Source organism: Loxodonta africana, chromosome X (assembly GCF_030014295.1).
Source record: "Loxodonta africana isolate mLoxAfr1 chromosome X, mLoxAfr1.hap2, whole genome shotgun sequence".
Lineage (NCBI taxonomy): Eukaryota > Metazoa > Chordata > Mammalia > Proboscidea > Elephantidae > Loxodonta > Loxodonta africana.
The window spans coordinates 172,084,462-172,097,775 of NC_087369.1; the positions used below are offsets into that span (position 1 = coordinate 172,084,462).

Genomic DNA, 13,314 nt, shown 5'->3' on the forward strand with positions numbered 1-13,314 from the left:
ACAAGAAATTGAAGATAGTCACAGTATTTGGAACAGAGTCTTGTTCAGACTGGCTTCCTTTTAGGAAGTTGTCTAAGTATTGCAGGTCCACCCCTCGGTTGAGGGGAGGTAACTGCTCTAGGTCTTGGGCCAGTGATGTCCAATAATAGTGGGGGAGTTCTTAAACCCTTGGTGTAGCACAGTCCAACAGACCTGTTTCTTCCCTTTTTCCCCTTCCCATTTGAGAGCAAGGATCAGCTGGCTCTCAGCATCCAGCAGGATACAGAAGAAAGCATCTTTTAAATCCAAAACAGTAAAATGAGTACAAGAAGATGGGAGGGCTGAAAGTAAGGTACATGGGCTCGGGACTACCAGGTGTGGGGTCTTCACAACTTTGTGAACATCCTGCAAATCTGGGACAAAATGTTACTCACCAGCTGATGCCTTCTCCACTGGCAGAACAGGAGTGTTGAATGGGGATTGGCACTCTCGCAACAGGCCCCACTCCATGTATCGAGTGATTAGTCCCTGCAGTCCCAAACAAGCCTCACCTCTCAGTGGATACTGTTTAATCCGAGGAGGCATGACATTGGGTAACAGGTCCACGACCACAGGAATGACATTCTGAGCTCATCCTGGTCGACCACTGGCCCAAACCCACGGGTTTACGGCATCAACCACTCTTTGCACCGTGGGCGAGACAGATGCCAGGGGTAGCACTGGTTGGGTGAGGGCTAAGAGAGCTGCTTGCACTTTCCAGGTGTTTGCTGGCAGTACTGTCAGGGCCAAGCCTTTTCATCAAAAGAGATTTCACCATGCAGCGTACCTAGGAAATTCCATCCCAAAAGGGGGACTGGGCGTTCGGGCAGGTATAGAAACTGGTGGGACAGTTTGGTTTCTGTTTCACCGCCCACTGGCTGCAAAAAAGGTCTAGTCACCTGTTTTCCAGTCATCCGACAACTTGAGTACTGCTAGTCGAGGCAGTCCCTTTAGGTTCTGGGTGAGTATTGAAAAGCCTGCTCCGGTATCAATCAAAAAGTCTACTGGCTGTCCTCCTACCATAACTTTAACCAAGAGATTGGTAGAGGGTAAATCAAAAGTTGTCTCCCCTGGTCTCTGTCATTCAGAGTCGTCTTCCTGCTCTTTCGTAAGTCCTTGGAAAAGCTTCTCCCCTCTTTCAATCTAGCCTGGCCCTTTTCCATCCTTTCTTTTGGGGTACTCATTTTTCCAGTGTCCCTTCTCCTTGCAAAATGCACCTTGGTTTTTCTTTAGTTGGGGTCCATCCTTACCTTGGTCTTGTCGTCTTCCTGCAGATGATCCTTGAGCAGCGGTCAGTAGATTGGCCTGTTTCCTCATGTCCTGGTCTTTTTCTTTCTTTTTCTCGGCCTCCTTTACCTGATCTCTGTTGGTAAAGGCCTTAAATGCAATTTCAACTAATTGAGTTAAAGACAGGGTCCCTAGTCCTCCTTCTACCTCCTGCAATTTTCTTCAAATGTCAGGAGCACCCTGCCCAATAAAAGTCATACTGATCAGAGGACCGTTCTGGGGCATTTCAGGATGAATGTTTGTATACTTAAGCAAGCCCATCATGAGCCACTCCAGGAAGGCTGATGGGTTTTTTTCTGACCCCTGAATGATCTCCTTGATCTTAATAAAATTTATCTGTCTAGGTACCCCATGTTTTAGCACATACAGGAGGAACCCTCAGTAAGCTGTGAGATTCCGCTGCCTGCCACTGTATTTGGGTCTCACACTGGCTCCTTAGCAGGGACCGCTTCATTGGCTGGTACTCTGTCTATAGCCCTTTCTTCATTGTATTTTTCTTCTGCCTTTTCTTTGGCTTTTGCTAAGACCATCCGTCTTTCTTTGGCTATGAGGAGTGCACCTAATAAAGTCTGTCAGTCAGCCCATGTAGGATGGGGGGTAGAAAAATGTGGGGAAAGTGTTGAGTCATGGCACATGCGTCTGACTGATACTCCAGAAAGTGTTGCTTCGAATTGTTCAAATCGGAAGCCAGGAACAGATTATGGACCCACATCATCCGAGGTGGCCTTTTTGCAGCGGGAACTGATACCTCCCAGAGTGTATAAGGCCCTCCCAGAGGAACTGGGCCCAATTGTATCCCACTCCTAGTGTGGGGTGAGGCAACTTTATCTGTCCCACCTCCTCTGTCCCCCTCTAACGCCTTCTCGTCTTCATCCTCTGATACCACCAGGGAGGGGTCATGAATAGGTGCTGAGGGGGGTTTTTGAGGTGAGGGAATGAGAAGAACATTCAACGGTTCTTCACCCCTTTCTTTATCTTCAACTTTGGTCTGCATGAGAGGGACTAAAACAGAAGCTTTATCCTTTTCCTCATGCCCTAATGTCATAAAACATTCTACATACAGCTTTTCATCCCACTTGTTGGTTCCAGTACAAAACAGATTGGGCTGCAGATTAGTGTCAAATCCCTGGAACCATTCATAGGCCATGTGACTCCACCAGGGAGTTGGTATTGAGGCCACATTTGATTACACAAAATTTTAAGACATCTCTTGGTTAGGGGATCCCCTCTGAAATTAGTTAGAAAGTTAGAAAGAATAAGGCCTAGTGGACTCTCGACTGGAATCTTACTTCCCTGGGTACCCATTGGCACTGGGAGCCTCACCAGTCTCTCGTGCAACCTTATGGGACCCAGTCACCCATTCTTGGATGGAGTCCATGAGAGCCAACTCCCCTACGGCTTTTACAGAGGCTCTTATACCTAAAGCCCAACCACCTACCGTATCATGGCTGAACTTTCTCCCTCCATCTGGAGCTCACTGCTGTGGAGTCGTGTCCTGTCACCAGACCTTCGGGCCACCACAGGTTGAGAGACCTCCACAACCAGGGGAGGGGTGCAGCTTCTCTCTTCCCGGATTCTTCCCACGGGCTTGGTCTTTAGGGAGATGGGCCAGGGCCAGAGTAATTCGAGCTGTACATTGGTTGCCAGCATTTGTTGCCTGATTAGGGTTTGTGCCCTGGAGCAGTCAAGCCAATGAAAGGTACTCCAAGTCAGAAAGAGAGAGAAAGTTTATTAGGAGGTGACACCATTCAAGAGCCTGACAGCAACATTAGCTGTCTTCATGGAGTCCCGAAAGGCAGTTTTACATTTAAAAAAAAAAAAAAAGCTGTCTTCCTGGAGTCCCGAAAGGCAGTTTTTCCATTAGAGCTTATATATTGTTGTTGCAAGGGTTATGCAGTGTCTTTAGGCACGTAGCCCACAGATGGCCGGATGGGTTATACATTACAAGGGACTCCTTATCAGACTAAAGAGATACATGCTGGACATCTCCTTATCAGGCTAAAGATATACATACCAGACATCTGGATTCTGATCTTTATGTTTGGGGGTCATAAGTCACAGGTGGCCAGACAGAACAAAACAAAGTCATTAACAAAGTATGCGGAAAGGAGAAGACGGACAAAAAAAACTTCTAGGTTACTTAGAGTATTCATCATGGCGTTGGCTATGTCAAGCTCTCAATCGCCCTTTTTGAAAAGGAGAAAACATGTTGCAAAGTATTAGGGTCACAACTATTTTGGGGTATTCCTATTTTCAGGTAGTTCAGATGCCCCAATTTATTCCTTCTACTTCCCCTCAGCAGATGCTGAGCTACTGGTGGTTTGTCTCAACCTGCTCATATTTTGATTCTCATTGCGATGGCTTGTCTCCTAGTTTTGTTGAAGATATTGTTTATGAGCTTTTTGTTTTGCTCTTCTAGCTCTGATGACTGGTAGAACACTTATTTCTAATCCAGTTACATTCTAATGTTGATATTCTCCACAGACTGCTGCGTGGAGTTCAACCTCTTGGAGACATTTGCAGTAAAAGAATTCTAGCAAAAAGAATTGGCTGACTTGTGATTGCTAAAAAGGTAGCTCGGTGCAAACAAAACGTACTCCTGTGAGGGAGCCTTAGGTTTGTTTTCCAGCCTCTCCTCCCAGTGTTTCATTTCTAATCTCTCTGCAGAAAGACACCTGTCACCAGAGAACCAAGTGGACACTGAAACATACGATCTTCTTAAAGTCCCCAACACTCATCCTCCTTCAGAAGAGACTCCTGGGTTCAGAAGCTCCAGCCAGCCCCAAGGCTCCTTCCTTTGCGAGGGCGATTTTGCTGGGGTGGTGGTTCCACATCTCCCAGTCGCTGTGGTCGCCAAATGTAAGTTCAGTAGCAGAAATGCCTTTCTGCAACCGTTTCATATCTCTGTTACCAAGTCATGGGGTAGAGCCTCATATTTTGTGGGTAGCATTTAGAATGCTCACTATCATAAGAGACTTTGGACTTATAGTTAAATTGCTTTACCTGGGTTATGTATGAGTCCTTTATTCCGGGGAAAACAAAGTGCTTTCTGTACAGTGTGTGTTCTCATAATATCCAGGCGTGGGAGAAATACATAGTGTAATATGATATGATATAATACAGTAAATATAATAAATAAAATATCATATTGTATCTCATAAGTCTCTTAATGTAAGAGGCTTGGGAGAAAATAGGATTATCGTTAATTTCCATTTCGAAGGTGGAAACAAGAAAGAACGGGGAGCTACACATATCTGCAAAGACAATGATTCTCAACTCCACTTTTGTGTTATTCCAGGGTGTGTCATAGGGTCTCAAGATGGCTCAAAAAATTGCTCTAAAGTTCTCAAGGCCAAATTCATTCTAACTGATTTTAATTTTTATAAAAGGTATCGTATTTTGAGGGTGCGTGGCTAAGTTTCACAAAAATAATCCAAAAACGAACAAGCAAGTAGAACCAATGAAACATCAAAGCTCCCAAAACGTTTGGGAAACAGTGGACTGGTCAGCACCAGAACAAGCATGGCACTACCGGAGATAGGCTGAGACGTGTAAACCCGACCATCCTCTGTTTGTCCGAAGGCAGTGTCTGGTGGGACAGCCCTTCTGAGCATACTTCTCTTCTGGGTAGGGTTTTTACAACACTTGGGAATGATCCTAATGACCTTTGGGGTGACCTGATGTTTCTACGGGTAGAGAGGTGAAAGCATGTGTATTGATATACTTGAGCACAGGATCATGATTGGAGAATTATGTGAAATATGTTTGCAAAGGTAGGTTGGGACCACCTTTTTAAGGGCCTTGAATGCCATATTGAGCTGTTTCACTTTTGTTCAGTAGGCCGTAGGGAGGCATCGAAGGTTTTTGAGCAGGTGTGGAGCGTGAAATGGCCAGAGTTACATTCTAAGATCATTTGTGTGGCTCAATTGTGTAGGTTTGACCAAACTGGGATGAGCCAAGACAGGGATTAGTTGGGAACTTTTGTAATTGTCTGGCGAAAGGCATTCTCTAGGTCATCCAACTTTACTGTGAGCTCTGTTACTGCACTAGTGTTTAAAGCAGCAGAGGCGTTATCTCTTGAAGTCCATGGACTCTTCCTAGTTATATTGACCGGCTCAACCAAAAAAAAAAATAGACCCTTTGCCCTGAGGCAAAGAGAGGCACTTGTTCAGAATGAGCCCCTCAAGCTTGGCACCATCAAGTCTGTGTGATCCGTGAAGATCCAAGTCCAGATTGACCGTCTCTAGTTTATTGTGTTGAAGGCGACTGCGTCTGCGGTCTTTAACCCACACATGCCTTCAGACCTGTTATGTGTGAGCTTGAGCAAGGAGGGTTTCCTCCCTTCCGATGTTGGACAGTTTGACAGCCACTATTTGGCTTATATTTGAAGTGGAGAAGACAAGGGTTGTACAATTTTAACCTGAGGTTTTCTATCTCTAAAAGCTGTTTTTCTAAGAACATTGTCTAGTGCCTTGGGACACCCAGCAAATATTTAAAGAATTAATTTTTAAATGGAAACGGTTAATTTTCCATGCCTTCATCTTTCATTCTATGAGCCTTTAGCAAAAGAGATTTCCCCACTTTTTATTAACTTTTATTAAGCTTCAAGTGAACGTTTACAAATCCCATCAGTCTGTCACATATAAGTTTACATGCATCTTACTCCGTACTCCCACCTGCTCTTCCCCTATTGAGTCAGCCCTTTCAGTCTCTCCTTTCGTGACAATTTTGCCAGCTTCCCTCTCTCTCTATCCTCCCATCCCCCCTCCAGACAAGAGCTGCCAACACACTCTCAAGTGTCCACCTGATATAATTAGCTCACTCTTCATCAGCATCTCTCTCCCACCCGCTGACCAGTCCCTTTCATGTCTGATGAGTTGTCCTCGGGGATGGTTCCTGTCCTGTGCCAACAGAAGGTCTGGGGAGCATGGCCGCCGGGATTCCTCTAGTCTCAGTCAGACCATTAAGTGTGGTCTTTTTATGAGAATTTGGGGTCTGCATCCCACTGATCTCCTGTTCCCTCAGGAGTTCTCTGTTGTGCTCCCTGTCAGGGCAGTCATCGATTGTGGCCGGGCACCATCTAGTTCTTCTGGTCTCAGGATGATGTAGGTCTCTGGTTCATGTGGCCCTTTCTGTCTCTTGGGCTCCTAGTTGTCGTGTGACCTTGGTGTTCTTCATTTTCCTTTGCTCCAGGTGGGTTGAGACCAAGTGGTGCATCTTAGATGGCCGCTTGTTAGCATTTAAGACCCCAGACGCCACATTTCAAAGTGGGATGCAGAATGTTTTCATAATAAAATTATTTTGCCAATTGACTTAGAAGTCCCCTCAAACCATGTTCCCCAGACCCCCGCCCCTGCTCCGCTGACAATTTCCCCATTTTTTACTTCTTCTGATAGACAACTTCTGTCATTTCCCCACTAAGTAAATCATGCTCAAAAATGGTAGAATAAATTGAAAGGTATGGAACTACCACAACGTCCAGAGGAGCCTTGAATAAGTACCCTGAACCCTGACCCTCAGGGTTAATTTGTAAGCCCTTGGCAGTGAGATGGGACATGTTCCTTAACTCTGCAAAAAGGAGACCTATGGGGGACATTGGTGTTTCGGCGGTAGAATGCTCACCTCCCATGGGGGAGACCAGGGCTGGATTCCCAGCCAATGCCCCTCATGTGTAGCCACCATCCATCTGTCAGTGAGCCTGTGATGCTGAACAGATTTCACTGGAGCTTCCAGACTAAGGTGGACCAGGAAGAAAGGCCCAGCTAACGATAACAAGAACATTGTGTCCTAGGTAAGTTGTATATTGACACCCTGTTAACTTTGTTGCTGCCACGTCCTTACACAGACAGCTTCCTTTGGTCCCCACCATTCTATTTATTGTATGACTTAAATATTTTTATTTAAGAGAATATCTGCTTGAACCAGCTTTCCATTCTTCTTTGACCTGTTTTCGTCACTAGCCATGCCTACTCCATTCCACTAGGTGGCAGTCTCCACCATGAGAGTACAAAACGTTTCCTACCTGCCAGCCTTTGAATCTCTCCTAAATGTTCATTGAACAACGTGCCCCCTCCCATACAGTGAGTGCCCACGCTATCTAAGGGACGGTAGGAGGCATAGAGGTAAACCACAGTCTCTGCCCTCTAGGAGTTCACAGTCTAGTGGCAGGGGGCAGATGGCATCAAAGCCAGGATGGAGGGCCACGGCAAGGGAGAGATGCTTCTGACTAGAAAGTCAGCATGACTAGAGGTCTGAAGACCTGGGAACCCGTGCCTCTCATTTGAGGGGCTACTGGTGAAGGGTGAGGGCTAGAATGGAGAGACTAGAATCATGGCATTGTTTCCCTGGCAGTGCCCAACGTTCCGCCTTGGGACCAAGGCAGGAAAGCGGTGGCCGTGAATGCGCCCTCCCATCCCGAGAACTGACTGGGCTCTCCCACAGTCTCAAGGCGGAGGACCAAACATGCCCGCGCTGGTCCGGAGCCAGAGAGTGGAAACAGCTACTGCACCCTCGGTTGCTGTCATTTGTTACCTTATGTTTTATCTTGAGACAAAAAAATAGAAAATCACAACAAAAGAGTAACCATCGCCCATATTCTTACCAAAAAGAATTAAACATTCTTTTTAAAAACAATTTATTTTTCTTGTTGAGAATATAACCCAAAACCAAACCCTTTGCCGTCGAGTTGATTCCGACTCATAGCGACCCTATAGGACAGAGTAGAAGTGCCCCACAGAGTTTCCAAGGAGTGCCTGGTGGATTGGAAGCGCCAACCTTTTGGTTAGCAGACATACCACTTAACCACTACGCCACCAGGGTTTCCTGCTGAGAATATAAAAAAAACAGTGAAAATACACCAATTAAACAGTTCCTACATGCAGAATTCAAGTTCTGCAAACATTCTCACCCTCCTTTTCTGAGTTGTTCGCCCCCCCGACCCCCCCCCCCTTAACATAAACTCACTGCCCCCTGAGTTTCCTGCCTAATCTTTGGAGTTCCTGCTGTCAGTTTGATCCCATGTAGGTAGTTCTTAAAAGAGCACAATGCCCAAGGCAGACATTCTTTACTATTTAAGCTAAACTGTTGGTTTGAAGACAACTTAGCAGTTGGTTTTCAGGAGACTTCAGGGGACTTTTTTTTTTTTTTTTGCTTAAAGTGAAAGCTTACAATTCCCATCAGTTTCTCATACAAAAGCTTACACTCACGTGGTTATATGACCCTACTTGCTCTCCCTACAATGTGACAGCACATTCCTCCTCTCCACCCTGTATTTCCCGTGTCCATTCAGCCAGCTCCTGTCCCCCTCTGCCTTCTCATCTTGCCTCCGGACAGGAGCTGCCCATTTAGTCTCACCTGTCTACTTGAGCTAGGGAGCACACTCCTCACCAGCATCATTTCAAGTCTCATACTCCCGTCTAATCTTTGTCTGAAGAGTTGGCTTCAGGAATGGTTTTAGTTTTGGGCTAACAGAGAATCCGGGGGCCATGTCCTCTGGGATCCCTCCAGTCTCGGTCAGACCATTAAGTCTGGTCTTTTTGCTATAATTTGAGATCTGCATCCCACTTTTCTCCTGCTTCGTCAGGGACTCTCTGTTGTGTTCCCTGTCAAGGGCAGTTATTGGTGGTAGCCGGGCACCATCTAGTTCTTCTGGTCTCAGGCTGATGGAGTCTTTGGTTTATGTGGCCCTTTCTGTCTCTTGGGGTCATATTTTCTTGTCTACTATCTACTTAGTGAATACCCCTCTCCCACCCTAACGACCCTCCTAACCATCAAAGAATGTTTTCTTCTGTGTTTAAACCTTTTCTTGAGTTCTTATAATAGTGGTTTCATACAATATTTGTCCTTTTGTGACTGACTAATTTCACTCAGCATAATGCCTTCCAGATTCATCCATGTTAGGAGATGTTTCACGGATTCATCGTTGTTCTCTATCATTGCGCGGTATTCCATTGTGTAGATATACCATAATTTGTTTATCCATTCTCTTTCCATTGATGGGCACCTAGGTTATTTCCACCTTTTTGCTATTGTAAACAGTGCTGCAATGAACATGGGTATGCATATATACATTTGTGTGAGGGCTCTTATTTCTCTAGGATATATTTGAAGGAGTGAGATTGCTGAATCGTATGGTAGTTCTATTTCTAGCTTTTTGGTCTTTAAGTTGAATTTTTTAAAATTGCGCTTTAGTGAAAGTTTACAAAGCAAGTCAGTCTCTTGTACAGAAACTTATATACACCTTGCTATGTACTCCTAGCTGCTCTTCCCGTAGTTAGGCAGCACACTCCTCCTCTCCAGCCTGTATTCCCCATATCCATTCAGTTAGCTTCTGTCCCTCTCTGTCTTCTCGTCTCGTCTCCAGACAGGAGTATTTCTAGCTTTTTATGGAAGTGCCAAATTGATTTCCAAAGTGGTTGTACCATTTTACATTCCCACCAGCAGTGTATAAGTGTTCCAGTCTCTCCACAGCCTCTCCAACATTTATTATTTTGTGTTTTTCTGGATTAAGCTAGGCTTGTTGGGGTGAGAAGCTATCTCACTGTAGCTTTGATTTGCATTTCTCTAATGCCTAATGATCTAGAGCGTTTATTTCCTCATGTATCTGTTAGCCACTTGAATGTCTTCTTTGGTGAAGTGCCTGCTCATATCCTTTGCCCATTTTTCAATTGGCCTTTTGTCTTTTTGTCGTTGAGGTTTTGCAGTATCATGTAGATTTTAGAGATCAGGCACCAACTGGATTTGTTGTAGCAAAAAAATTTTTCCGAAGGTGTAGGTTGGCTTTTTACTCCTTTGGCGAATTCTTTTGACGAGCATAAGCGTTTGATTTTTAGGAGCTCCCGGTTATCTAGTTTCTCTTCTGGTGTTTGTGCATTCTTAGTAGTGCGTTGTATACTGTTTATGCCGTGTATTAGGGCTCCTATCGTTGTCCCCATTTTCTCTTCCATGATGTTTATCATTTTAGATTTTGTATTTGGGTCTCTGATCCATTTTGAGTTAGTTTTTGTGCATGGTGTGAGGTATGGGTCTGGTTTCATTTTTTGCAGATGGATATCCAGTTATGCCAGCACCATTTGTTAAAGAGACTGTCTTTTCCCCATTTAATTGACTTTAGGCCTTTGTCAAATATCAGCTGCTCCTAAGTAGATGAATTTACATCTGGATTCTCTATTGTGATCCATTGGTCTGTGTATCTGTTGTTGTACCAGTACCAGGCTTTTTTGACTACCATGGTGGTATAATAAAAAACTAGAAAAAAATAGTTTCTTTAAAATCAGGTAGTGCGAGGCCTCCCACTTTGCTCTTCTTTTTCAGTAATGCTTTACTTATCCACGGCCTCTTCCCTTTCCATATGAAGTTGGTTATTTGTTTCTCCATCTCATTAAAAAAGGCCATTGAAATTTGGATCGGGGTTGCATTGTATCTGTAGATGGCTTTTGGTAGAATAGACATTATGACAGTGTTGAGTCTTCCCATCTGTGAGCAAAGTATGTTTTTCCACTTATGTAGGTCTCTTTTGGTTTCTTGCAGTGGTGTCTTGTAGTTTTCTTTTTTTTTTCAATGGTTTCGTGTTTGTTTTTGAAAGTGACTTTTTTTTACCTTTTTTTAAAATAATTTTTCTTGTGCTTTAAGTGAAAGTTTACAAATCAAGTCAGTCTGTCACATTTAAGCTTGTATACTTTTTTTTTTTACTCTCCCCCTAATGAGTCTGCCTGCTCCCTCCGTCCAGTCTCTCCTTTCGTGATGATTTTGCCAGTTTCTAACCCTCTCTACCCTCCTATCTCCCCTCCAGACAGGAGATGCCAACACAGTCTCAAGTGTCCACCTGATACAAGTAGCTCATTCTTCATCAGCATCTCTCTCCAACCCATTGTCCAGTCCCTTCCATGTCTGATGAGATGTCTTTGGGAATGGTTCCTGGAAAGTGACATTTTTATGATCCTTTTTTAAGATTAATTTTTTAAAATAATTTTTCTTGTGTTTTAAGTGAAAGTTTACAAATCAAGTCAGTCTCTCACATAAAAAGTTCTATACACCTTGCTACATACTCCCAATTACTCTCCCCAAAATGAGACAGCCCGCTCCCTCCTTCCACTCTCTCTTTTCACATCCATTTTGCCAGCTTCTAAGCCCCTCTACCCTCCCATCTCCCCTCCAGGCAGGAGGTGCCCACATAGTGTCTCAAGTGTCTACCCGATCTAAGTAGACCACTCCTCACCAGCATCCCTCTCCTAGCCATTGTCCAGTCCAATCTATGTCTGACGAGCTGGCTCCTGGAATGGTTCCTGTCCTGAGCCAACGGAAGGTCTGGGGGCCATGACCACCAGGGTCCTTCTAGTCTCAGTCAGACCATTAAGTCTGTTTTTTTTATGAGAATTCGGGGTCTGCATCTGAGTGTTCCCCTGCTCCCTCAGGGGTCCTCCGCTGTGTTCCCTGTCAGGGCAGTCATTGGTTGCGGCCGGGCACCATCTAGTTCTTCTGGTCTCAGGATGATGTAGTCTCTGGTTCATGTAGCCCTTTCTGTCTCTTGAGTTCTTTTTTACCTTCTGTCCTTGGTGTTCTTCATTCTCCTTTGATTCAGGTGGGTTGAGACTCATTGATGTATCTTAGATGGCCGCTTGCTAGCATTTAAGACCCCAGACGCCACTCTTCAAAGTGGTATGCAGAATGTTGTCTTAATAGATTTTATTATGCCAATTGACTTAGATGTGCCCTGAAACCATGGTCCCCAAACCCCTGCCCCTACTTCACCAACCTTCGAAGCGTTCAGTTTATTTAGGAAACTTCTTTGCTTTTGGTTTAATCCAGTTGTGCTGACCTCCCCTGTATTGAGTGTTGTCCTTCCCTTCACCTAAAGTAGTTCTTATCTACCAACTAATTAGTGAATACCCCTCTCCCACACACCCACCCTCCCTCCTCTCATAACCACAAAAGAATGTTTTCTTCTCAGTTTAAACTATTTCTCAAGTTCTTATAATAGTGGTCTTATACAATATTTGTCTTTTTTCAACTGACTTATTTCACTCAGCATAATGCCTTCCAGGTTCCTCCATGTTATGAAATGTTTCACAGATTCCTCACTGTTCTTTATCGATGCGTAGTTTTTTTTTAGAGTATTCTACTGTGTGAATATACCATAATTTATTTATCCATTCACCCATCAATGGACACCTTGGTTGCTTCCATCTTTTTGCTATGGTAAACAGCGCTGCAGTAAACATGGGTGTGCATATATCTGTTCATGCAAAGGCTCTTATTTCTCTAGGATATATTCCGAGGAGTGGGACTGATGGGTCGTATAGTAGTTCTATTTCTAGGTTTTTAAGGAAGTGCCAAATCAATTTGCAAAGTGGTTGTACCATTTTATGTTCCCACCATCAGTGTATAAGTGTTCCAATCTCTCCATAAAAAAAGCCTCTCCAAAATTTATAATTTTGTGTTGTTTGGATTAATGCTAGCCTTGTTGGAGTGAGATGGAATCTCATTGTAGTTTTGATTTGCATTTCTCTAATGGCTAATGATCGAGAACATTTCCTGATGTATCTGTTAGCTGCCTGAAGGTCTTCCTTAGTGAAGTGTCTGCCCATATCCTTTGCCCATTTTTTAATTGGGGTGTTTATCTTTTTGTGGTTGAGTTTTAGCAGAATCATGTAGATTTTAGAGATCAGGCGCTGGTCAGAGATGTCGTACCTGAAAATTTTTTCCCAGTCTGTAGGTGGTCTTTTTACTCTTTTGGTGAAGCCTTTAGATGAGCATAGGTGTTTGATTTTTATTAGCTCGCAGTTATCTGGTTTCTCTTCAGCATTTTCAGTAATGTTTTGTATTCTGTTTATGCCATGTATAAGGGCTACTAACGTTGTCCCTATTTTTTCTTCCTTGATCTTTATCGTTTTAGACTTTATATTTAGGTCTTTGATCCACTTGGAGTTAGTTTTTGTGCATGGTGTGAGGTATGGGTCCTGTTTCATTTTTTTGCAAAATCATATCCAGTTATGCCAGCACCATTTGTTA

General features: G+C 44.0%; 1 protein-coding gene across 14 annotated transcripts in view; it reads left to right on the forward strand.

Annotated features, from left to right (window-relative positions):
• Positions 1 to 13,314, forward strand: part of LOC111748342 (heat shock transcription factor, X-linked member 3-like) — a 145,909-nt gene that overhangs the window by 25,569 nt on the left and 107,026 nt on the right. For all 14 annotated transcript variants that reach the window (XR_010319676.1, XR_010319674.1, XR_010319681.1 and 11 more), the window contains 2 exons: positions 3,790 to 3,877; positions 3,948 to 4,164. The gene's annotated coding sequence lies outside the window, so the exon portion shown is untranslated. The remainder of the gene's footprint in view (positions 1 to 3,789; positions 3,878 to 3,947; positions 4,165 to 13,314) is intronic.